General features: G+C 41.4%; 1 protein-coding gene across 4 annotated transcripts in view; it reads right to left on the reverse strand.

Moving 5' to 3' along the window:
- Positions 1-25855, reverse strand: part of tln2a (talin 2a) — a 127399-nt gene that overhangs the window by 81409 nt on the left and 20135 nt on the right. For 2 of the 4 annotated variants that reach the window (XM_061765784.1, XM_061765781.1), the window contains exon 2: positions 8204-8261. The exons of 1 other annotated variant lie outside the window; for it this stretch is intronic. The gene's annotated coding sequence lies outside the window, so the exon portion shown is untranslated. Of the gene's footprint in view, positions 1-4755; positions 4927-8203; positions 8262-25855 lie in introns of all 4 variants that reach the window. One more of the 4 variants, XM_061765782.1, reaches the window with a different exon arrangement.

Consider the following 25855-nt stretch of genomic DNA (forward strand, 5'->3'; position numbering starts at 1 on the left):
TTTGTTGGTACACAAACCTCTTCACAGAAACTGATATAGGATGTAACCGTGTCCGTATATTCATCCAGGCTGCCAGCTGAATTTTCAAAGACACTCCAGTCTGTGCAGTCTAAACAGCTTTGAAGTTCCATCTTGGCTTCATTTGTCCACTTTTTCACTGTTTTCACTGTAGGCTTCGCGCATTTAAGTTCTTGCCTGTACGTCGGTATTAAGTGAATTAAGCAGTGATCAGACGAGCCCAGGGCTGCTCTGCCTTTGCCTTCCTAATCTTCCAGAGTCATCTTACACATCACCATCCTATGCTGTCTAGCCACACTCTCCCCGACCACAACCTTACAGTCGGTAACCTCCTTCAAATTACATCGTCTGTACAAGATGTAATCCACCTGCGTGCTTCTACCTCCGCTCTTGTAGGTCACCCTATGTTCCTGCCTCTTCTGGAAAAAAAAAGTGCTCACTACAGCCATTTGCATCCTTGTTGCAAAGTCTACCACCATCTGTCCCTCCAAGTTCCTTTCCTGGATGCCGTACTTACCCATCACTTCTTCATCACCCCTATTTCCTTCACCAACATGTCCATTACAATCTGCACCAATCACGACTCTCTCTCTGTCTGGGATGCTCAGAACTACTTCGTCTAGCTCCTTCCAGAATTTCTCTTTCACCTCTAGGTCACATCCTACCTGTGGGGCATTGCCACTAATCACATTATACATAACACCCTCAATCTCCGTGTATTTATTCTTCCACTTCGAGGCCTTTGACGACACTAATGCCATTTTAGAGGTTTGCTTGTAAGCAAAGGCCACGGGACAACCATGAGAGCCATATGGATAAGACTGCCAAGCAGGCCAAAGCTTGTCCTTTACAATTTGTCGACCCGGAGCAGCAGGTGATTCACTAAATGGGAGCCTGCCATATGCTGTCATGTTCGCGTCATCGTGTCACAGTTAAGAATACTCAAAAGTCAGACGGTTACCCGATCCACCTGCTCATCTTTCGTCAAGTGTCCAGCAACACTGGTAATTGCTCCCAGTGAGTCTTACAGCTTCAGAGTGAGCTTCTCAATGAGGACCTGGAGAAATCTCTTCATTAGTGGAAGGACAATCTTCCTCAGGGAATTGTTGCTTTACAAGAGAAAAGATGCTTAATTTTAAAAGATATTTGGCACAGATAAAACACGTTTTATTATAGATGAATATTTATGCCAATCTATAGATGTACCTGTGGCTGAAAAATGAAAAGCATTGAGAGTCTCTGTTACAGAAATAGACAGCACAGTCAATGAATCGGGGGTGATTATTGCCAACAGCCAGTGAAAAATCCCCTCGCTCACCTTTATTCTCAACTGTTTGGTCTCTTTGAATAATTATATCTAGCCCTTTCATGCATGAATTATGATAACCAACTTCAGGATTCCCCCTCCGCCCCCCCCCCCCCCCGTCTTTTTATTTCTCTTTTGTCATGAAAAAAAAAATCACCTTCAGTTTTTTCGAACATACATTTTTCAAGAAGTTGGCGACATGTCCAACAGGGATGACAACGTGCATTTAAACAACTGATGCTTCTACATGTACCAGTGCCATAGATGCCTTGTTTTTTCAATGCCTGAATAAGTGGAATGGTGCAAAAGAAATTGTCAAAAAACACCTTGTGATTCTTTTGCTGGATGTCATCACAAAAGCGCAAAACAACATCTGCAGCCATTTCCAATCCACTGACCACACCACGCCCAGCCAAAACCTGGTACACTTTGAATCTGTGCATATATCCAGAGGTCTGCTCTAACCCACACTTTCACACCCCAGGGTTTGGGTTTATTTGGAATGCACTGCTTGATAGATAAATGGCCCTTGAGTGGAATGATCTGTTCATCAATTGATTGGAATTCTTGAGGATCCACTGGAATTTTTTTTATTTTTTTTTTTGAGTGTATCCAACACTGGTCTGATTCTGAAGAGCTTATCGGCATTCCCTGGCTCCTGTGAATAATTATTACGAAGTGAATGTACCTCAGAATCTGCTCAAATCTGTTCAGCAGCATGGCATTTGCTATCACATCAAGACGCAGCCCTTCCTCTGATTACCAGTACATTCTTGATCTTGATGCATCTGAGGTATGACATGATCACATTAATCCCTAGAATCTTCTTCCTTTCACCATTTGTAACGGCCAGATTTTCTTTTGTTTTGCAGCGCATAGAGGTTTGAGTTGAGCACTATTTCATCTATCAGCTCTTCGGGAAATACAACCCCAAATCCAATGAAGTTGGGACGTTGTGTTAAACAAATAAAAACAGAATACAATGATTTGCAAATCATGGTCAACCTATATTTAATTGAATACACTACAAAGACAAGATATTTAATGTTCAAACTGATAAACTTGATTGTTTTTAGCAAATAATCATTAACTTAGAATTTTATGGCTGCAACACATTCCAAAAAATCTGGGACAGGTGGCAAAAAAGAAAGTTGAGGAATGCCCATCAAACACCTGTTTGGAACATCCCACAGGTGAAAAGGCTAATTAGGAACAGGTGGGTGCCATGATTGGGTATAAAAGGAGCTTCCCTGAATTGCTCAGTCATTCACAAGCAAAGATGGGGCGAGGTTCACCTCTTTGTGAACAAGTGCGTGAGAAAATAGTCGAACAGTTTAAGGACAATATTCCTCAACGTACAATTGCAAGGAATTTAGGGATTTCATCATCTCCGGTCCATAATACCATCAAAAGGTTCTGAGAATCTGGAGAAATCACTGCATGTAAGCGGCAAGGCCGAAAACCAACATTGAATGCCCGTGACCTTCGATCCCTCAGGCGGAACTGCATCCAAAACCAACATCAATGTGTAAAGGATGTCACTGCATGGGCTCAGGAACACTTCAGAAAACCATTGTCAGTAAATACAGTTCGGCGCTACATCCTTAAGTGCAACTTGAAACTGTACTATGCAAAGCAAAAGCCATTTATCAACAACACCCAGAAACACCACCAGCTTCTCTGGGCCCGAGCTCATCTAAGATGGACTGATGCAAAATGGAAAAGTGTTCTGTGGTCTGACGAGTCCACATTTCAAATTGTTTTTGGAAATTGTCGACGTCGTGTCCTCCGGGCCAAAGAGGAAAAGAACCATCCGGACTGTTATGGACGCAAATTTCAAAAGTCAGCATCTGTGATGGTATGGGGCTGTGTTAGTGCCAATGGCATGGGTAACTTACACATCTGTGAAGGCAACATTAATGCTGAAAAGTACACACAGGTTTTGGAGAAACATATGCTGCCATCCAAGCAACCTCTTTTTCATGGACGCCCCTGTTTATTTCAGCAAGACAATGCCAAACCACATTCTGCACGTGTTACAACAGCGTGGCTTCGTAGTAAAAGAGTGCGGCTACTAGATTGGCCTGCCTGCAGTCGAGACCTGTCTCCCATTGAAAATGTGTGGCGCATTATGAAGCGTAAAATATGACAATGGAGACCCCGGACTGTTGAACAGCAGAAGCTGTACATCAAGCAAGAATGTGAAAGAATTCCACCTACAAAGCTTCAACAATTAGTGTCCTCAGTTCCGAAGCGTTTATTGAATGTTGTTAAAAGAAAAGGTGATGTAACACAGTGGTAGACATGACCCTGTCCCAGCTTTTCTGGAACGTGTTGCAGCCATAAAATTCTAAGTTAATTATTATTTGGGCGGCACTGTGGCCGACTGGTTAGAGCGTCAGCCTCACAGTTCTGAGGACCGGGGTTCAATCCGCGGCCCCGCCTGTGTGGAGTTTGCATGTTCTCCCCGTGCCTGCATGGGTTTTCTCCGGGCAATCCGGTTTCCTCCCACATCCCAAAAACATGCATGAATTGGAGACTCTAAATTGCCCGCAGGTGTGAATGTGAGTGTGAATGGTTGTTTGTTTGTTTGTGCCCTGCGATTGGCTGGCAACCAGTTCAGGGTGTACCCCGCCTCCTGCCCGATGATAGCTGGGATAGGCTCCAGCACGACCCTAGTGAGGAGAAGCGGCTCAGAAAATGGATGGATGGACGATTATTTGCTCAAAACAATGAAGTGTATTAGTTTGAACATTAAATATCTTGTCTTTGTAGTGTATTCAATTAAATATAGGTTAAACATGATATGCAAATCATCGTATTCTGTTTTTATTTGTTTAACACAACGTTCCAATTTCATTGGAATTGGGGTTGTAGATGCATGAAGAAATCTATTGATCTGTTCCCTCAATATTCACTGTCAACTCTCCTAAAAAAGGAGGCAAAATCCCTCAAACTCATTGTCTTTGGTTTTCCAGACATGTCTACTTTATTGTGTTTTTGACTTTTGTCAGATAGCACATCCTCAGCTCCCTCACCTTTTTCAGCAACCTCATCTTCCTCGGCATCCTCTGCTCCTTCAGCATCCCCAGCTTCACTGTCACTCCTGCTGCCATTTGCTAATTCTCTTTTTTTCTGGTAGCCATTCCTCATCGCTGCCACTGACATCATCCTCACTTGAATCAGATGGTATTTGCTATCTTCTATCATGCTTTGCGAGCATGCTCTGCACCTCCATCGATCCATTTTCTGTACCGCTTATTCTCACAAGGGTCGCGAGTGTACTGGAGCGTATCCCAGCTATCGTCGGGCAAGAGGCAGGATACACCCTGAACTGGTCGTAGGGCACATATAAACAGACAACCATTCTCACTCACATTCACACCGCACTCACATTCATCTACGGGCAATTTAGTCTTCAATTAACCTACCACGCATGTTGTTGGGAAGTAGGAGGAAACCAGAGTACCCGGAGAAACCCCACACAGGCAGGGGGAGAACATGCAAAGTCCACACAGGCGGGGCCGGGATTTGAACCCCAGTCCTCAGAACTGTGAGGCAGATGTGCTAACCAGTCGTCCACCGTGCCGCCTGCTCTGCACCTGACAAAACATAAGGACAAGGCGCATTCCTCTCATGATAGGAAAAATATCCACAAAATATTGCTATAATAAAAAATAAATGGATTTGCAGCCTAAAGGTTACTGCAGATGAAGTATTTTCAAAAATATAAAGCAGTAAAGCATAAAGCAAAATATAGCAAGCTATGTATGATGTCCAATTTAGTGGACACATGATTAATCACAATTTTCTCAAATCACAAAATCAATACTTAGATATTTTAACAAGTATATTACTCCTTGATTGTTGCTTGATGTCCCCATATTTTGTTTACCTGCAAGGGTGTCCGAGAATAGAAGGAATGGACATTCCTCTACTGAAAGGCACTTGTGCGCTTCTGTCAGCCATCTTGTTTTTGAGAAGAAAAAAATTGCACTTACAAAAGCTGACCAGTAGATGGAAATGTATGGCATGACACACTAGCGTCCACTGTAGTGACTAATGCTCAACTGTGACTTTAAGATTCATTCATATAGGAGAAAATGGCTTTTGAATAGCCGTCCACTGTCGTGACCACTATGCATGAAGGGGCTAGAGCGGCCAAGGAAATCTGCTTTTTCCTTGACAATTGCACCATTAATAACAACACAGTGCATTACGTAGGCCTCGTCGACTGTAATTGGTTTGCGAATGTTCAGTTCAGTCGCTTTTGGTCATGCCGCCCTGTGTGCGATGGGACTTAGTCACACACACAATTCAAAAACAATTGGGCAAGCCCCCCAAATAAGACAAATTAAAGCCTGCTTATAGCCAATAAAGACATTGTGCCTGATCATGCATCATACCAGATGGACATTAAATTTTCAATTTCATACGCACTCCTGGACAGTTGCTTTGGACACTTGGGGTTAAACCAACTCGTCGATGCGTCGACTTTACCACTCTGCAATGACAGTTATGGCTCGAGGTCAATTAATAGCAAAATCACAGGTTTTGGCAACAACTATTGCACTATTGCTATTGCCTTACCGTTGACTACAAAATGGGCACTCACCGAACTCCAAAGATTTGGAGAAGTTGCATTGGACTTTTACCCAGTTTTCCAAATTGTGGCACATTCGGGATTTATTTATTTATTTGTAATGCTAAAGTTGCACTTTAAAGAGCATCAATAGAAAATGGCTATTGTTACAACTAAAAGCGTTTCAAATAATGAACCCCATGTCAGAACACTGAAGAATTCCATCATGGAACATCAAACCCTAATTAGGTCCTTCTCAGACCTTCAGGAGCAGGACACAAAAAAATAGGGGTGAAAAAGCCTGTGTCAGCATTTTGAACACAGAGGGTCACATCAAAAGGATCCTGCGTTTAAACACTCCTGAGCGCTTAAGGCTCATATTGGATGAGGAGTGTCCATGCAGTGAACCTGACAGGGGACAAACGCATGTTACGCCAGCTCATTAAAAACATTGCAAAACAGAGATGCGCTGGTGGAACGGCAGATGCCGACGCTTAATTGGCCTGTGAAAAGCGCCTCGGCAAGTCAGCTTATGAAAGAAGGACGTCATAGAGCGAAATTAGTTACTGTAAAGAATATTTGAGCACACCTGGATACACTTAAACATGAGTCGATATTCTTGCAAGTAGGAACAACAACCATACATCATAAGCAGCACACACTACTTCTCTGAGCTTTCCTTTTATGTCGGCCTCAGTCACCGCCCATTATCTTCACTAAACGTGTGCCATGCTCTATCTGACTACAATTGTTTGCTCTTAACCCAGGATGATGGTCTTGTCTGACTTTGTCCTGCTCTGATTGAATCAAACAGGAACTACGCCCTCAACCACAAACACTTTCAAGTGTCTTATCGGCCATTAGTCAATGTTAAGCAAGTCTCATCGGTGAGAATTGCAGGTGTATGAGAATGTACAGAAATTCATCCATGATAGTATACATTTTCCCATCAAGCACCAAATAAAAACCTAATTAAGACACAAAATGCAGGATGATAACTACATTTGGATGTACAGAGAATTAAGCCAATACTTTTTGGTGCAAAACTCTTGTTGCAGTCTGAGGAGGATAGCACAGTGCTGTAGTGACTAGCACGACTCTCTCACAGTTTTGACGTTAAGGTTTTGAATCTCTGTTCTGGCCTTCCTGTGTGGGGTTAGCATGGTCTCCCAGTGATTGCACAGTTTTACGCCGGCCTCCGCTCCATATTCCAAAAGCATGCATGTTAGGTTCACTATTACTGCATGTATTGTATATTCTGATACAATATGTCCTGTGATGCTAGTTGAATTAGGATTTCAAATAGCTAATTGGGTTATCCATAACACATAATGTAAAGCAGTAAGGTGAAATGCAAGTTTTCACTTCTGCCTCACATTTCTAAGGTTCAGTCTCAGCTTTGCATATTTTCGTGCAAAGGCTTCCTCCCACATCCGAAAAAGATGCATGGTAGGTTAACTGAAGACTACATTTTCCGTGTGTATAAATGTGACTGTGAATGCTGGTTTGTCTAAATGCCCAGTGATTGGCTGGCGATCAGTTAAGAGTGTACCCCCCACCTCTCGCCCAAAGTCAGCTGGCATAGATTCCAGTTCTCCTGTGACCATAATGAGGAAAAGTGCTAAAGCATAGCATCATGATGCATGAGTGTTTGGCACATCTGCCTCAAAGCCAAGAAGCTCTTGGTTCATATCTGGAGCTCAGGGAGAAACAAGCAAACCTCACAAAGGAAGGAAGGAGCAGAGATTCAAACACAGAACTTCAGATCTGCTAACAACTATTCCACCGAACACATCAAACTGAAAGACATTTTATAGGGACTATTGAATTCATGCAAGAATAGAAGGTGCATTCAAACAGTAAACAATTTATCTTGATGTTGCGTATCTATAGCCCATGCCCCTTATTGCAAAAAAAAAAAAAAAAAAAAAAACTACATTGTGAGAAAGAGCCAAAAAGAAGCTAAAACAATAAATTAATACAACTAGTTACATAACGTACGTGATGAAAAATACACTTTTCCTCACAGGCAACACATTTTGTGCCATAATGGGCTTTAGAAACCATTTGCAGGTCCACTGCATTAAAAAAGCGGTGACATTCAATCAGTAGTTTCACTGGAGGACAGCTTTAATTAATATCAATTAGCATCCTGTGTTACCATGACAACCTCCAGGCGATGGCAAAAGCGCCTCTTTTTACCTTTAAAACTTAAATCAAAAATGTGCTTCCTCGCCCTTCATGTGTTAAGTGCACACCATCTGTAGTGATAACACATGCTAACAGGCGAAACCTACCTTATCGCTGAAAGGTCAAGGCCGCCTTCCTTCTTTGTGTGTGTGCTGATCTTCACAGCTGAAGCGACAAACAGTGAACTTTATGAGACATTCACCCGCATACGACCACACAAACGTGCAATTGGAATGCAAATTATTCAATGAAGTGAAACTTAATGAAAATTAACAGCAGCTTAATCGAGGAATCGCTATAAAAATGTGTTGCTGCCAAGACAGTAGTGTTCTCCATGTGCAGCCGCTGTGTTTTAATTGTGTGACATTGGACTAACAATGCAAGCGAGCACAATGAAAATAAACAGTTTCATACGAGCTGCATTGACATTGTTCTGCCTTCACCTCCTCGTGGGATACATCGGCCATTAATGGATTGGTACTCGACTGTTTGTATGAAAAAGAGAAGAGGGGGGGTGGGTGCTACATATAAGTATTAGGATGCCAGGCTATTCCATTATTCTACAGAATGTCAAAATTGAAGAAACTATGGAGTTAATCCAGTTTTCGCTCTTCCTGGAAGACTTTCTTCACGATTTAGGAGTGTGTAAATGTGGGAATGTTTGTCCATTGTCAAACTCTTCCAAACCAAACTGATTCAAGCATGCCTTATTGAGCATGCTTTCCGCACTACGGCCAGAAAAGCTGAAGGTCATTTAAAAAAAATAATAATAATAATTATATATATATATATATATTTTTATTTATTTTATTTTATTTTATTTTATTTTTTTAAATGTAAAAAATCATTTTTGTATACTACTTAAATATATTAATAATTATTGGTATTAATATTATATTAAAAAATAACATATATTATTATTAAATATAAAGTATCGTTTCAATTTATTAAGCACTTAGCAAAGAAAATTGTACCGCATCTAATTTTCAAAAAGTACACATTTATTTAATCTTACGCTTTAATCTCGTTATTGCAACAAATTTAATTGAATTTGACTGCATTTAATTACAATTACATTTTGAGTGTAATCATATCACTATAGAAACAGATATAGGACTGTACTTTACATAAAAACCAGGTAAAAATTCTATACGCTACTGTACATACCTTTTTATAGTAACCACAACAGTGATTGCTAGAAAAGAAATCTACCTTTCTGGTAAGCGGGTACATTGCTGTTAATGAAAATGTGTTCATATTTTTTTTGTCAACTTTCTCAGATGAGGCATTTTTGGGGTGTTTAATCGTGTGGCGCAGCAGCAGGAGGACTAGGGCAATTGGAATATCCACCTGTGTGTGGAGACAACTAAGAAAGCGGCTGCGGGCAGGCTGTTAATGACATGGCTGTAGTCGGTGACAAACAGTATTGTACATGCTGCAGACAGATTGAGGACAAGAGAGCAATGCTTTCAAGGTGATTCGATGAAGGAAAAATGAAAACCGCTGGTGTGATCAATAATGCAAAGCGGCACACAGCGGCGCTCATTTGTTTTCCTAAGGATGCTGGGGAATTCATTTTCATTTCATGATGCATGGTCTCATCTGACGACGCTTCTAAATCACATTATAGAGGGTCAGATAAGAGCAGCTGCATGCGATGACAATCATGCTGCTAACCGATAAACCAGCCTCCTCTCGACTGGGCCCGGGTAACCGTGCACCATCTCCCGTGAGTGTCACTTACTCACAGGAAGTAGGCTCACGTTTCCTACAGCCACGGACTCACTTTTTAGGTTGTACACAGGAGGTCAGCTGGTGATAATGTTGGAGAATGTGTGTAACTGCCACACACTGATGACTGAATCGGGCAAAAATGTGCTTTATTGCACATTAGCAGTGTGACATTTTTATTGGACATGAGCGCTGCAAGGGGTGGAAACTTTCCAGTAAATTCCCAGAGAGTACCCATCCATCCATCCATCCATCCATTTTCTGTACCGCTTATCCTCTCTAGGGTCGAAGGTGTGCTGGAGCCTATCTCAGCTGACTGGGCGAGAGGCAGTGTACACCTTGAACTGGTCACCAGCCAATCGCAGGGCACATATAAACAAACAACCTTTCGCACTCATAATCACACCTACGGACAATTTAGAGTCTTCAATCAACCTACCATGCATGTTTTTGGGACGTGGGAGGAAACCGGAGAAAACCCACGCAGGCATGGGAAGAACATGCGTCAAACAGGTGAGGCCAGAGTTGAACCCGGGTCCTCAGAACTGTGAGGCAGATGTGCTAACCGGTCGGCTGCTGTGCCGCCCAGAAAGTACCCAGTAAATAAAATTATAACATCAAAAGAAAAAAAAGAAAAAAAAAGTCAGAACAAAATTCTCTGAGAAGTCAGTTGTAATATTACCAGAATAAAGAGAACACATTAAAAGAATAAAATACCACAGGAAAGTCTGGAATTTAGTCATTTTGTTTTGAAAAATTTTATGAAAATAAAGTAATAACATGAGAACAAAAGTTGGAATTTAACAAGCCTAAAGCTGTAATATTAGAGTAAAATCTGATTACGAGAGTAAAACGGCATAATACATTTATGGGAATGTTACGGGAATACAGATACATTACAAGAGTAAAGTAGAACTTGCATGAACAAAGTCTGCATAGGAGTTTCTTTTTTATAAAGTATATATTAGTATGCGAGACTCATTAATATGCCAGCTTCTTAAGAAGCCTCAAATGGATTGTGTCCTGAGGATCAAAACCACATGAAAGCAAAAAGGAAAGTGCAAAACACATTGTAATGGAGAAACATTAATCCTGCTCACCTTTGCCTTCAGGAAAATCAATGTGAGCATTCCACACAGAGAGAGAGAGAGAGAGAGAGAGAGAGAGACACAGAGAGACAGACAGAGAGAGAGACAGAGAGAGAGAGAGAGAGAGAGAGAGACCGACCTTATCTTGAGCAACTTCATGGACCTTTTGAATTCCTGAGAGAGTTTGCTTCCAAAAGCAAAACACTGACTTTAAGAAACAAGTAGGAGTGACAAACCAAATTAACAAGCAGCAGAAGCTTGAGCACAATAAAATGCACTGGAAGATGGGGAACACTGGGGGCTCCCAGAGGTGGGGCCCAGGGGTTAATGCCAGAAAGCCAAATTTGCCACTCGGGAATTTCATTGTGCCGACAGTTCTGGAGAGAGCTCAGACTACATGGTGCCCCTTTCCAAAATATAAATTGGAAAAAGACCACCACTGTGTGTGCGTGTGGATCAACGTGGGGTCAGCATGGCACCCAAAAAAAATATTGACCTAATTCTTCACTGACATGCTTTGAGAGCAGATTTCATAATATTATGGGAAAATGATGATTTAATGTTTATATTCACAGATGTATAAAATTGTTGGTACCCCAAACACAGTGGGCACAGTAATTCATTTTTGCATATGTGAACATAGAGCTGATGTGCCTGGCCAAAAAGTTCCAGTTTTGTCTCATCTCTCCTTAGGACATTCTCCCAGAAGCTTTGTGGCTTGTCAACATGCAGTTTGGCAAATTCCAGTCTCGCTTTTTTTTTTTTTTTTTTTTTACAATTTATTTCCAACAGTGTTGTCCTCCTTATTCATCTCCCATGAATTCCACTTTGCCTCAAACAACCACAAATGGTGCAATCTGACACTGATGTCACTTGGAGTTTACCTTTAATTTCTTTGGAGGTTGTTCTAAGCTCTTTTGTTACCATTCTTATTATCCGTCTCTTCAATTTGTCATCAATTTTCCTCCTGTGGCCACGTCCAAGGAGGTTGGCTGGAGTCCCGTGGATCTTAAATATCTGAATAATATGTACAACTGTAGTCACAGGAACATCAAGCTGCTTAGGTTTGGTCTTATAGCCTTTAGCTTTAATGCGCTTTTCTATCATTTTCTTTCTAATCTACGGAGTCAACTCTCTCCTTCGCTTCCTCTGGTCCATGTTTAGTGTGGTACACACCATGTCACCAAACAGCAAAGTGATTACCTGTCATCCTTTAAATAGGCCAACTGACTGATTAAATGTTTGAAGACAACTGACACACCTTGTTTGAACATGTGCCTATGGTGAAATTATTATCATCTTTTTTTTAGGAGTACCACCATTTTTTAATAAATCTGAAACCACAATGCTAAAGCATTGTCTGATTTTCATTCATTAATTTTGGTTAAATTTTTATGATTACGTTGTCAGATTCAAGTTATTTCTGTGACCGCTTTTTTTTTTTTTTTTTTCTTTCATTAACAGAGGGGTACCAACAGTTTTATCGTGTACATACAGTCCTGCCCACCGATCAAGTGTAAAATTAAAAAAAACAATCTTTCGTTATCTGCCTATTTCTCAAAATGCGTCTTTGAGCGAGTTGTTCCGGACTTCTGCCACACTGCTACACAACAGTAGGACTAATTTACATAACTGCCCCCACACTGATTTTCTATGCCCATGACATGATCCGCTTGGTTGGGCAAAGATCCAGAGCTACTTTCAAGCAGTGGTTGGACTGAACTGTCACAAAGCGCTATCATGCATAGGCACTGGCATGCAGAAACAGCCAAATCACCCACTGCAGTCAGGCCTCTGTTATCACGTCAAACCCAAATAGGTAAGCGGAGCTGCACTGGGTTTAATTGGATGCACATATTAGCATTAGCGCACAGTGTTAGCTTCCACTTAGCAGCACATACTTGATTGCCAGGTGAAGTTGTCGACACTGGCGGTGGCAGGTGTTTGGTCACAGTGTTTAAAAAAAATTGTTTAAAAAATTTATTCCAGAATCATAAATTTGGAAGTCTGGGCGTCCCTGCTAAAGCTACTGCCCCCGCGACCTGACCTCTGATAAGCGGGAGAAAATGGATGGATGGATAAATTCTAGAAGAAAATGTGCAACTTTTTTACATGAAATTAAGATGAAAATGTTCATCCATTTGCCTCCTTAAAGGTATTTTTTTTTAAAATTATTTTCAGTAATACTGACTGAAAGTGCCCAACTTTAAATAAATTCATAAATAAAATACTCCAGTAAAACTTCTACAGCAAAGTTTGCATAAATTGTCAGATATTTTCCACCCTTTAGAAACACTAAAAACAAATTTAATGAAAGAACTTTCAAGAAAATAAACCAAAACAAAGACTAGCTATTTTGATGGAAAGTATCCAACTTTCCAGTAAAGTTCCAATGGAAGTTTTCCAGAAATGTACCCGAAATGTTCTGCTTTTTTACAAAACTATTCAAAAAGTTTTCATTGTAAAATTGACAAATAAACCAATTTTTATAAATTATTATTCTTTGATTCCAGTGGAAAGTGTCAAACTTGAGTACCTCCCATAGAAAGCTTTTAAAAATTGTGAAGAAACATATTTTTCAGCCTTATTAAACTCTTTTTTATTAATTAAATAAATTGGTTCAATTACTGTTAAAAATATACAATTAAAATTCAAGCGTGTTTACTAATAGAAAAAAAATTATATCCTGTGAAAAGTTTAAAAAAAAATTTTTAATAAAAAAATCTTCTAAACCCTTTTCGCAAGTTCCGAGAAAACTGTCGCTGTGGCAACGTACATGCTACTCTTACAAGCTTGCAACATCTAAACCGCCATACAATAAGACTACAGAAAAATCTCTCCAAGTATAAACCTATTCTATTAATTTAGACCCCAATCCAAAACAGCATCATCTTCCTCTTCATGGCCACAAATCTTACTCGTTAGTTCGCTATTATGCCCTTTTTCGGAGAACAGAGGACATCTGGAGAGCAGCTGTTGCTGTGCATCACATGGTACACACACACACACACACACACACACACACACACACACACACACACACACACAATGGCCTCAGCAAAGGTTAAGGGGTCAGGAGCCTTGTGTCCATGCCCACCATTTAATCTGCTCTAGCTATAGACAATCTGTGGAAATCAAAAACCCACACAAGCAGAATGCACTCACTAAAATAGGCACAGATGCCAACACACACACACACACACACGCACGCAGAGTAGAATCCCACTCGTGTCTCTTCTATACAAGGTAACCAACCACTCGACGCTCTGTTGGGACAGCAGAGATTCTGTGTATATGCATGTGCGTGCCTGTGCCTGCGCGTATGTGCGTGTCTACTAATTCAATTACAGCCTCTCAATTCCTGTTCAATCCAATTCCATGAATGGAATCAAACGCCTACAGCAAAGTTGGGCGGGGTCAGTTTTCTTTAACTTGTTTGCATTAGTAAGTTACATTAATTTGACGGATATGCGTGTGCATGGTTGATTACATTTACAGTGGTTGAATTTATAAAATTACATAATTGAAGTGTTTTTGGGGCAATTAAATGCTGGAAATCTCAAAAATTTACATACCCTTGGGTACTGACCCATCTGTAGACCCCATACAAAAATAAAATTTTGGAGGATGATTAAATTACAGTAGTAGAGCATCTGCATCAGAATACAAAAACACAATACAATATACCGTAATTTCTCATGTATAATGCGCATTTTCTTCCCCCAAAAATTGTCAGAAGTCAATAGTGCGCATTATACATAGGTATAGGGGGAAATGGGGGGGGGGGGAAACTTTCCCATTTTATAAATGTATGCCGCCATCTAGAGGTTATGAAAAAGCTATACACTTTCATTCCAGTGTCACCACCACCTAGAGGTTATGAGAAAAGTGTACACTTTCATTCCAATGACAGGGGTACGTATGACTGTATATACAGTTGTGCTCATAAATTTACATAGCCTGGCAGAATTTGTGAATATATATATTTATATATATATATATATTTATATATATATATATTTATATATATTTATATATATATATATATATATATATATATATATTTATATATATATATATATAAATATATAAATAAATGGTTACCATCCCAGCAGTAGTCCCCAGCAACCAGCTACAAATGTGTGTGTGTGTGTGTGTGTGTGTTTCTGTGTATTTTGTGTTGTGCCATCACAGGTTTTTTTCTTTTTAACACTTTACGGTTCCCACAGAGTCATAGTTTGTCATTACAGCAAAAGCACATTGCTGGAATTATAAGGACGTATACAGTATTACAAATGTGTGCACTTTGCTTTACTTAAAAACATGAAAGTTGAAATACAAAAAAAAAAAGGCTAAATAGACAAAGCCATACCAAAGGAGAATTAGAGGGAAGGTTTATAGCCTCAAAGTAAATCCAAACACTATTTTAAAGAGGGATTGCTTTCTAAAGGACTCATCCTGCGAGGGTATTACATTGACAATGTTCCGGTGTCACAATAATAAATAAAATGATGAATCGCAGGCATCGCCTATGAGAAAGGCTGTGTGGGGAAACATTACTTTTACAGATCAAAAAACATGCCGTTGAATGGGCTGCAGTAACTTTGCAGCCATATTTGTTTCTGCAGAGCAACTGGAAGACATATCAACCAGAAATCTTTTACACCACTTTCTTTCCTCTCTGTTAACCAGCACCCATCTGTGAAAATATTTATATTTTGCTATGTCTGCCTCTAAAATCCTCAACAAACATGAGATAAACATGAAGGAGAAAGATCAACAAGAGGAGGCTTAAACTGCTATCATTGTCAAGACAGTGGTCCATTTTTCACTTCAATATTGTAGTGCGGGAAACTGTAAAAACCATGCCGCAGTGATCGTTTCTGAACTAGACATCATAACAAAATACCAATAACGATGGAGAATAAGGTTCTCCTCTATTTTCTGATTTAGAGCAACAGGATAAGTTAACCATGAATGAGGGTCTCCTACATTTTATTCTTGGAAAGAAGACACATTTCATACTAGAGGAAACTAAAGTCAGCAAAAACAGATTGCTGAAACAAAGTGGAGACAGAAGAGTATAACACTGCTCCGTCCAGAGCCTAGGCACAGCAACGGGGTAACATTAATACGGGGGTCTGCTGCATTTAACCCCTTGGTAAGCAGACAAAAATTCCTGACTAGAGGAGGCTGAGGTTTTAAAAAAACAAAACAAACAAAAAAACAAAAAAAAAGCGGGCTGCTACAGTACAGTGCAACTTTGCCGAGTTTTGAACCAGACGGTGAGTGATATGCTAATTTGGGTACCATTTGGTGAAAATCATTTGAAAATAAGTTTCCTAATACAGTGTAAAGTGTTAAGACACTATTTTATCCCAGACTCCTCCCATCCATCTATCTGCCGGGTTTTTACAGCAAAGCTCATTTTATCCTGGGTCACAGCCAACCAGAACAATCTGTATCAAAAACATCTTGAGGACTTCAAGATGAGGACCACAGATCCTTCCTTGTTCTGGTTCCAGTGCACACACTCTTCTGTACGAACACTAAACAACCAAACAGCTCGATCTATCCCAATAAATGATGCAGCATACACAGAGATCGTTTCACTCAACCAGGCCCGCAGATTAGAGCTGACCAAGCCTCCCCTTGTGAACCGTCCACCTAATCTACTTTTGCATCTCAGCAGTAGAGAAACATGAGTCCTCTAATCCGCCAGACAGCTGCAAGTTAACGGACAGTCGGCCAGCAGCCACGACAAAATTCCAATTTGGTGGGCAGCTACGCATTGACACACATTTCAATTAGGATAAACACTCATCATTTTCCATTAACTCCAGTTGCAGGAGAGGTTTTCCAAAATGGATGAGTGCCTTTCTGGGTGCTGTATGCAAGAGCAGTGCATTTGTACACCACTAAGTCACCCATGCCACCGTTTCCCTCCCAAACATGTTGGATAACCTTCATTGTAAAAGTGGTGGAGACTTTGTGATTAAAATAGGGCTTTACTCTTTAGGGAGATCTGATGGTTTTCAACATGGAATATTTGGAAGAGCAACACAAGTGCAAAATAAAATTTGAAGTGAAGGAACTGCAAGACAAACATATTACTGAGTTACAGAAAATAAATTGATTACTCCGACATTTACATCCAGTGTAACACTGTTTTTAAAACTTGGGGCAGCACACCCTAGAAACTGGAAGAGGCCAGCACCAATTGTCGGTATGCGCTGAAATGACTTGGACGCAAGGAAATGCAAGGTTGAAAGGAACTTTGTCAAAGGTGATATGGCATGACTCCTTGTGACTGGCTCCAAGTCAGCACTTATACCATTAGGAAGTTCCAAAATTTCATTGCTAAATTGACAATATGTTGTGGTAATTTTTGTTTGTGGCATTTCTAAAATGTTTACACAAGCCGTAAGGTTCCCTCCGCCTCATCTTATTTGTCCTGCACTACTGTACCACTGCTTTGCATGCTGGTTTGCACCTGCCTTTCAGACACACTATTTAAAGATGCAAAATCAGCCAGCACAATTCAGCTCAGGTTTGATAAATCACATTTGGCTTGCTGAACAATCTACTTTCATATAGTACTTCTTCCAGAATGCACAAAATGAACTGTGGAACAATTGTGGCTGAGCCTGGTTATTAGATCAGCTTCCACATGATGTTTGCGTAAGCCACAGGTGTCAAACTGGTGGCCAAGGGCCAGATCCGGGCCACCACATCATTTTATGTGGCCCGCGAAAGCAAGACAAAATTGCAAAGAAAATTGTATTTATATAAAGCGATAATTGATAAAAATAAGTTTGACATCCCTGCCGTAAGCAATCAAGTTTGCGCCTGTTTTTGCACACAGAAACCTTTATTGAATCAGGCCCTGTGTCTCCAGCATTCAATTTGTATCAAAATTCAGTAGCCATACTTTTGTCTATTGCTGCATCAAATCAGGCTCCCCAAAAATATATACCCCCATACCGTTCCGCTTATCATCACCCTTTTTTTGAGTTTCTGGTTCAAATCCAGGATGAGAGTAATTACTCTGTGACAGCTCTAAATTTTGCAGAATTTTGATGTTACAACAACCAACTAGCCAGTTGTGGCTTTGCGCAAGCGCCATTCATATGCAGTCTGGATGTGGAGGGGTGAACATCTCTCCTGCAGGGAGTCTCAGTCTCCAGAAGTCTCAAATAACAGCCCAAGTCCCTACATTTGTTGCTCATCACAAAATTAAATATTTATTCACAAATTACACTGTCATGCTGCAGTGATGTCACATACTGAATGTACATAGCATGCCTGCACACCCTGGAGCAAAAACCCAATCAGGACTCACAGATTACAGCTCTATAAGAGTGAACACAGATGAACTTGCACCGCACAATGGAAACATGGCTAGTGTGGATCCAAAATCCAATTTGCAAGAACATGAACAGGTCAGCGCCAATGACGACTTTCCTCTTCTTCAGTTACCCGCTGGAGTGTTTCACTCAAGTAGCTACTTGAAACGAAGAACCTGAGAGGCTGAAACTCTCCCGAGTGCTTAGTTAGTCCATTGTGGGCAAACGATACAAGGGGCTCATTCATCACCGATGAAAACATGTTGATAATGCAATGTAATGATGAATGTCTACTGTTGCAAAAGACCCACTCCAACCCTTGAAAAGCAGGTCCTTGACACTACAGAAAACGACCAAAAAACGAGAGGTACACCACCTTCAGGTGGCTGTGAGGCCTATTGTGGCTGAACAACCCAGCTCCGACCAAGCCCCGCTTGCACCTGACCGCTAAATGAAAGCCTGGCCTCTTGCTTGTCTGCTCTATTGTACAGAACAGCTCCCGGTTCACCTCGCACACTTTAAAAAGAGGGCTTTGTTGGGTTTCAGTTTAAGAGCTGGGAGATCATTTGCAGATAATTTAAATAGCAAATGAGTGAGGCTTGCCTCTAACAAAAAAAAATTGGACAACACGGAATATAAGCCAACGCAGTACACAAAAGAGGTGACAGGACGACGTCTCAGAGGCGGATCATCTTCTATAGGTGTGGCAGCAGCATTGTCTATTGAAAAGGTCCGTCACCCAATACACTGAAGAATGACCTTGGATGCAATCTAATGGCATGACATGAACTTAAGGGCTTTTAAAAAACAAACATTTCTATGAAATTGACATTTCCTAGATTTGCTATTGTCACTGTGCTTTTTCTGAAACAACCTTATTCAGACTTCTGAATGCCAAAATTCAAATGGTGACACCAAGTTGCAAAAGTAATGGGGGGGGGGGCAGTTTACATAGGGACAATATATACAAGAAAACAGCCATTAATGACCTTCCACATGTCCTCAAATAGTGGCCCCATTTGAATGAATACAGTGTATGGCTCCTTTTTACATCTCTAGAAAAAAGACTATTTAAAAAACAAAACAAAATAGGTGATGCTACTTGGGAGGCCATAATGACATTTGCTATTTGCCATGTCTGATATTGCCATATGTCCTGTGAGACGCCTTTAACACAACACTAAGTGCTTTGAGGTAAGACATGGCATCTGTAAAGCTGAAGTTTACAAATGAGTTGAAAAAGAAAGTACCAGGTGTATGTGGTGTGGAGCATTTTGGAGCAAAGGCTAAGAAGTATATTCTGGAACTAAGCACTCCATCTACTCTCATTTGCCTTGAAATTGCTTTTTACTATTCTTAGGCCGAATAAATAGTCATTTTGGGGGATTTCCCATACTCACAAAATTAGCAAATGTTGCACTGTTGCTAATCCTGGTGAAAATGTATTTGGTAGCAGATTTCCTAAAAGTTAATGAAAATTCAGCCTCCAAATCCGGTTTCACTTAGCACATAATTTGGTCAGCATGTCTATACCAGAGGTGGGTAGAGTAGCCAAACATTGTACTCTAGTAAGTGTACTGTTACTTGAAAGTAATATGACTCCACAAGGTCAGAACTAACCAAACAGGTGGTGTGAAGGCCCTCTTGGAACTGCTGGGTATAGTTTTCTTGCGACGAATAAATTGTCTTTTTAGGAGTCTTAACAAACCTGAAAACCAATTTTTGCACATGCGCATCCGCATACTGGTGAAATTTTAAGAGTTCCGAAAATGACTCCCCTAAATGTCACTTTGTAGCACCCTCTGGAAACTTAGGAGGAAAAATCAGTTTAACTAACTGACACAACATTTGGTGGACATGACAATAATAAAAGGACGTACAATAAAGTCTCAAAGACCCATGCCAAAAACGGAACAAGAAGTTTCCCGCTGATCTGAATATATATATGACGCTTGTTTGCAGTGATTTTTGTTACTGTTACTGCTGCTAATGGCTGCCATACTTTTCTACAGGCTCAATAACGTATCGACCTGTGTTATTAATTCCATAGCGATTTGAGCAGACTATCCTAAAAATGTGTGTTTTTCCCCCCAATACACTGTCATGAAGGTTATTCAAAATGACACACAGTCAGATTGAACATTCCGTCCATCAACACAAGAGTCGTCATCCGTTTACCAGACGTTTGCGTGCAGATTCACAGCCTGGCTAAACACCCACGGTGCCTTTTTCATCCTGCCGACTGGCTCAAATACGAGGTGTTGACATGCTTGCAAGCCACGCGGCGGAATGCAGATAGGGCTGAGAAGTGGGGGACACCCGTGAGTGGCAGAAAAAGAAAAGGCTAGTGAGATAAAGAGGGAAGAGCAGGCTGCTACCGTTTTCTTGCTCGTCAGCAAATTGGCAAAGCAGCACCAGAGGGCCATGAGGAGAATGGTAGAAATACTGCAGTCTATACTCAGTATGTCCACAGGCCATAAAGGCCTGATAGGACTCCTCCTTCAGCTTCACGGCATCCCTGTTGTCCACTAACGGGTTCAGGGATACCCGCCACGACAGGTGACGACCACCTTACAGCCAAAGCTCCGGTCGGCCGCCTAACAATGGAGGATCGGAACATAGTCCACTCAGACTCAAAGTCTCCCGCCTCCCCGGGGACTACTCCTGTTTTGTGCATGTGAGCAAACAATAGTTGGGACCTGTCACCCAAAGGCGGAGGGAGGCTACCCTCTCATCCACTGGGGCAATCCCCAACGTACAGGCACCAAGTTGTTGGAGCAATAAGCATGCCCACACCTGCTCGGCACCTTTCATCGTGGGCAACTCCAGGGTGGTAGAGAGTCCAACCCCCTCAAAAGGACTGGTACCAGAGCTGTGTGGAGGAAAGCCCGACTATTTCTAGTCGGAACCTCTCACACCAACTCTGGCGCCTTCCCTGCCAGAAAGGTGACATTCCACCTACGTTAACACTTCGGGCTGTGCCCGGCCGGGCCTCATGGGTGCTTGCCTTCGAGCCCCACCTCCGGGCTTGGCTTGGGGGGCCCTGGTGACACTGCCAGGGACGTAAAGCACCAGAGAGCTTAGCTCCTAGGATCATCAGGACACACAAACCCCTCCACCACTATAAGGTGACGTCTCAGGGAGAGGTAATAATAATAAGAATATAATAATAATAGGTTTCTATTGGCTGCACGGCTTCCAGGACTCTGTTTTTTTGTTATTTTGGTCCAATCAGATTTCTGCCACTATGTGTTGCCATCCAGTCTAACCCACCTGGCCCTTGGGTTTTCAGAATCAGTAGTGCTGGTTGACCCCGCCTCTCTCCCGAAGTCATCTGAGTTTGGCACCAGCACACCCGCAACCCGAATGAGGGTAAGCGGTTAAGAGAATGGATGGATGGATATAATAGCTATGGAACGGTTACTTTAACCAATCAAATTTCCCATTTGCCTCTTTCTGTACTTTGATTGGTTGGTCTGAGCAAAACTTGCTACAGCCAAGTTCAACAAGCAAAACAAGTCTGTAGCAACATGCACAAATTATTTCATTATTACCTGTAATAATCAGAATCTCAGAGTATGGCCATTAAAAAAATTTATTCGCAGTAAAAACAGTGGCAGACTGATCAGTAATTCATGAAAACAGTTGCCAAAACCACACGCACTGCCCGACAGTTCAGTCGGGTTCGGCCAAGTCACTCGGTGTGGGGCAGAATTATACGGCTGTCTGTGCTGTGCGCACCTTTGCCTCTTAGGGGCAGTGTGGTGCACGCATGCAGATAAACAACTTCATCAGAAAGCCACAGACCAGAAGAAGAAAGTCGCGATGCAACTGCATAAACAATTTATTTTTTACAGACTAGGAAGAATATATGCCTGTAAGTATTGTTACATTATCTGTTTGTGTACGTTTCTCTCTGTTTGTGTGTGAATATTCGTTATTTGGAGCTATATGAGTGTCGCTATTTCGGTGCTAGCTCTGTTAGCTTGTCAATAGGATTTTGCATTGAGCTGTTAGCATCACGTTAGAAATGTGTTCAAAACAAAAACAAAAAAACATTATTAAAATCTACGCCTGTAATTATTCATGTATTATGCAATCAGTCAACTTCAACTGCAGTGTCAATACTAAGTAAAATTAAGCAAAGTTGGACTCTTGAGGACCACTCTGTGAGGGCTGTGTGATGTCGCACTTTACCATAAAGTGATTGATAAAATAATGTGCTAAAGGCTACAGAATATGTACTACAGTATAACTGAGCATTAAAATAAATGATTTTTACTATAAGTCTGGTATTGAGCAGGTTAACCTGGGGGGGGGGACATGCTAAAAATAAAAATGATATGCATTAAATAAAATTAGTTCATTAATTAATTACCTTATGGGCATTATAATATCCATCCATTCATGCATCTTCTATATCGCTTATCCTCACAATGCTTGCAGGTGTGCTGGAGCCCATCTAAGCTGACTTCCACAAAGTTCCATGGAAATTGGTTCGGTAAGTTTGGCAGTATTTTACTAACAAAACATATCTCCTGGTTTAGCTTAAAATTTTAGCAATGGACTGCATGTGTGGGTTTGTTGCCATGTGAGCATCCAAATGTTTCTCATCTCACTGTTGGCATAAGAGGGCGAAGAGCATATTTCTAAAAATTGATATCTACGATTTAATCTCTGGAGAAGCACTTCATACACTCCTCATTTGAAAATTGGCTTTTCACCTCCACCAAGCCACACTTATCTGCATGGGCCACTTGATAGAGCTGAAGGGCAGCAGCTTGAATAAGGTAACAAGTTGTCGTGAAGGACAATCACAAAAATCCCACTCTCCATCTGCCAGTTCAAACTACCCTTTACATCTGCTGTCACAATGAAATCTCTGAAAGAACAGCACCCAGTAAGTAAAATTTCCCATCTGGCATTTTGCAAACCAAGATGATCGCACAGCTAATATATAATAAGCCAAAATATTTGACTTAAACAGCAGTAATGGTGAATTCCTTGACGTGTTGGCCGTGGGTGGATGGATGAGTACAATTGCCGCCCTCCCACTTCCCTCTCCTTCCCAAGTAATTTCCCTGAGGGTGTGCACTGCACTGGGGAGATAAGTAACCTAACGGAGGACAAGTCTGACATTCTAACCCCCCCCCTCACCCCACCCGAGTCCATGTGAAGAGAGGAATGTGACAATGCAGCATTTGTCTCTGTGCCAGCTGGAGAACAAGCTGCACACAGGCATGTTCGTATCAAACGCAACAAGACAACATTCTTCATTTTACAGTTTTTTAACTGCCATTGGATTATCCTAAGTGAATTTCAGGAAATAAACATTATGTACTTGAGGCAAATTGAATCACATTTGGCCACAGTTTTACACAGGGCAACACAAGTTTAAAATGCAAGCTATCTGAATCATCTTTACGTGTGTGTGCAGTAAATGACATAATTCAACTGCACCCATTGTGGTGTCCACACAGCAAATAGGAACATGGCAAGTCATGACTCAGAACCACCAGTTTTGACTTCCAACACCTGACACGATAGAAATTACTGGCTGCACGCTTACACAACACTGCATACACTTTTGTTTGATACATCCCATGACAGAGATACACCCAGATATCCTTAAAAACATATACTGTAATTGCATTACACTTGGTCGCACCGGAACAAACAAACGCACAACATATCAGCATAGGGTGCGTTGGAAAGTTCACTCCGGGCGCGCTCTCTGCATCCTGGAACACCTTCGGTAACTCAGAGAATTGTTAGTGTGTGTGCGCCACTCGATACAAGCAAAACTGACACATTCAATATGGCAGATGTACTGACGTATCCCTAACAACAGCCAACACGTTCATTAGTAAAGTTCTCGAAAGTGGAGCATCCTCTGTCTTTGGGTGCCGCGGTCTCGGGGCACGATGGGAGCATAGGACTGAATTTCCGAACGGACCTCAAACACCGAGGTGAAGCTAGGATTGGTCTGAGTATGCATGGCGTCACAACGGGAAGCAGTTTTAGCCATAAAACAAGCAGGCTGAAGCTTGGACAGTCTCTTCCACATGGCCGTTATTCCGAACTAACTGTGGAACAGCCCAGTGCTGAACCTTCACCAACCTTATTGTTTGACTATGTATTTTCAAATAAATTGTTAAACTTTTCATCCGGCCTCATCATTGAAGTATTACCTCGACCAGAATAAAAGAACCAGGCAACAGAGGTCGGCAGGTTAAACCTGGACCGTAACTTCTCGTTGTTCTCTTTTCCTAACCTCGAACACATGACAACTGCACTTTTACCCTTTCACAAACACACTGATTTAAAGTAATTTTTTTAAAATCAATGCAATTTCTGTTCAAGCACACAAAAGAGACGTTTACATGATAGTAAGGATATTAACCGATTTATCAAGTGTCGCAAATTATTTCGATTCTTAACTGTGTGGAATTGATTATTGAATAATCACGTCTTGAAGCAGTTGAGGCAAAACGGAGTGCACTACTTGGCTGCAACCAGCAGAGGGGCTGTTGATTCCGTTTTGACTAATTGGTCGCCTGAAGAAGAACTTGAAGTCAGCGTGCAGTCAAGCAGACCTCCACTAATTCATTAATTAATCTGTTCAGTTAAAAAAAAAAAAAAAAAATAGATTAATTGGTTATTAATTTTCTCATTCCCTAGTGTGAACGACATCGATCCAGCATAACTTGAAAAGGTGGTCTCAGTACAAACTCCAGCGTGGATCAGACTTGTAGCTGCTGCTTTGTAGCCTTCGGTAATGTCGGTCACATCACTCCGTGATCTCCTCAGCTTTCTCTTAAGTCAAGGCAGGTAACAAGACTCCAGCTTCCTCCCACACTCCAAAAACATGCATGTTACGTTCATTGAGAACTCTAACTAAAATAGGTGTGAACATGAGTGTGAATGGTTGCCTGTCTACGTGCCCTGGGGGTGGTTGGCGACCAGTCCAGCATGTACCCCGGCTCTCGGCCAAAGTCAGCTGGGATAGGCTCCAGCTCACCCGTGACCCTGAACTTGTGCTTGGATGAACACTAAGTGAGCCAGGACCGACTGTGCAAATCAAAGCACATGTATTGTTTTCTGCTTTGGTTCGGACCTCACAACCAAATACGTAAACACAACCCAAGATTCATACATCACTACAGCTTGCAGGATGCAGCAGGTGGATGGCCTTCTTTCAACTGCCTATCTGAACTTTGCGGACAGGGACCACCCACATGGAAACCATTAGGCGGCCACTAAGATGACCACAAGGTACATTAGCAAACATGGCCCCTGTAGCATGCAAGACAAATGAAAAGCCATCTTTAGTCGCTTGATGAGCAACAAAGCTTTCTCGGAAGCTCTCCAAAATGCAGGGAAAAGAATGTTTACAGCTCAAAACTGAATGCTGCTGCTACTTCTTCCTGACCTTAATTTCTACTCAGAGGCCTGGCAGCTTTTCCACAAACTTGCCCTTAACTAATAAACACAGGATTGTTTTCCTTATATAGCTTGGTTCAAGAGACAGCGTCACAAGTCTTCGAGAGCCCATTTAAGACAGGCTCTGGCCAAGCACCAAGTTGGGGCGCGT

This window comes from Phyllopteryx taeniolatus, chromosome 2 (assembly GCF_024500385.1).
Source record: "Phyllopteryx taeniolatus isolate TA_2022b chromosome 2, UOR_Ptae_1.2, whole genome shotgun sequence".
In the NCBI taxonomy this organism is placed as follows: domain Eukaryota; kingdom Metazoa; phylum Chordata; class Actinopteri; order Syngnathiformes; family Syngnathidae; genus Phyllopteryx; species Phyllopteryx taeniolatus.